General features: G+C 45.5%; 1 protein-coding gene across 1 annotated transcript in view; it reads right to left on the bottom strand.

The window, feature by feature from the left end:
* Positions 1 to 1736, bottom strand: part of Gramd2b (GRAM domain containing 2B) — a 62241-nt gene that overhangs the window by 11782 nt on the left and 48723 nt on the right. The window lies entirely within an intron of this gene.

Below are 1736 nucleotides of genomic sequence, written 5' to 3'. Positions count from 1 at the left end.
ACAGTTGTGAGCTGCCATGTGGGTGCTGGGAATTGAACCCCGGTCCTCTGGAAGAGCAGTCAGTGCTCTTAACCGCTGAGCCATCTCTCCAGCCCTTCTTATAGAAATTTTAAAATTACATTTAGTGTGTATGTGTGTGTGCATGCATGCTCACATGTGTGGCATGGTGTCCCTGTGGGAAATCAGAGGACAACTGTGGTCTTAAGGATTTGAGCCATCGTTTTGGCCCTTAGCTTTTATATTTTCAAATGACAAAGACCTTCACTTCAACTATATAACCTCGTTTTTTTTTTTTTTCACCTGAACATTCAATTTTTTATTTTCTTTCTTGAATAAAACAAGTACATTACCCATGTGTCTTTTTTTTTCCCCCTTGGGGAGACAGGGTCTCATGTGACCCAGGCTGGTATTAAACTCGCTATCAGCTGAAGATGATCTTGAACTCTTGATAGTTCTGCCTCCACCCCCTCCGAGTGCAGAGATCACAGGTGGCCACCACCATTCCGGTCTACGTGATGCTGGGGACTGAACCGAGGGCTTCACACTGCGAGACAAGCGCTCTCCCAACAGAGCCACAGGTCCAGCTCCTTATCACACATATCACAGTATAAAACCCCAAAACTCAATTTAAGCATAATTTTAAAAAATGGAGCAAGATGAAGGCTCCCAAAGGATGACGTGGGTACCCCCAAAAACAGAGATGGGAGGGCAGGGCAGTAAGGCAAGAATGGTCATACAGGCTGGGTCCTCCAAAGCCCCCTCCCCTCTAGAGCATTTTGTTTCTGAAGGTATTTTGTGTATCCTGGAGGAGGCCTGCTTTTTCTGCTCTGACCTAGATTTCTGGAGAAAATGTCCCAGCAGCTCTAACAGGGTTGCTCTTGTTCATGTGAATTCCAGGTTCTTCCTTGAACTCATATGGAGATCCACCCACTCTCCCCTGACCCTGATGCTTGTCAGTTATGGAGGAAAAAATTAAAATCAAAGCTAGCCAAATATTTTGGAAGCAAACGACATACAGAAAGATTTCACGTCTGTGTAAATGGTACATCTACAAGATTTGAAAAGCTGTGATTTTCTCATGGGTGTGTCATGGAGTCTTTTCAGACTGAGTTTGACTGATCCCTCTCATTGGCTACCGAGAGAATGATGCAATCTCCAAGTCAGCATCACTGTATTCCAGAGTAAGGGCACTGTGGGCTCCAACACTGGACAGATCTAGGGGCAGAGCTAGCTCTGAAACTATTAGATAATATTAGAATTAACAATGGGAAACCGCTCAAGCACGCTTTCCATACAGGGTGCGTTCAAATAAATCAGAAAACAGAGAAAGCCCTTAATGTGCACTTGGCTGTTGGGAGCTGTGCACACCCCCAGATCCTGAATTTCTGGTAAACAACTTGTAATGCTTGCAGCTGCTCTGAGCTCGAGACCCTCAGGAGTTCCTGATGGCAGGGCAGTGGTTTCTGGTGCGTTTGGCTGGGGCGTGGCTATCAGTTAAGGATCTCTATATAAGCGGCTCTGGTTCACGCTAAAGGGGGCATTCCTGTTTCAAGGATGACCCATGTGTCTGTCTCTGTGTGTTTGTGTGTTTCAATCTCCAGTCCCTTGCCCAGTTCATGAACTGTATGGTAGTGCATAGAACGCAGACGGGTGTGGTGTGCTACACCTGGCAAAGAGTAAGTGCTTGGTAGCTATTTGTATTGAAAAAAGGCATGCTAATTTGTATTCTAGCTTAT

Source organism: Microtus ochrogaster, chromosome 18 (assembly GCF_000317375.1).
Source record: "Microtus ochrogaster isolate Prairie Vole_2 chromosome 18, MicOch1.0, whole genome shotgun sequence".
NCBI classification, from domain to species: domain Eukaryota; kingdom Metazoa; phylum Chordata; class Mammalia; order Rodentia; family Cricetidae; genus Microtus; species Microtus ochrogaster.
Note: the sequence above shows the minus strand (reverse complement) of the source record. Positions and strands in the feature narration are given on the sequence as shown.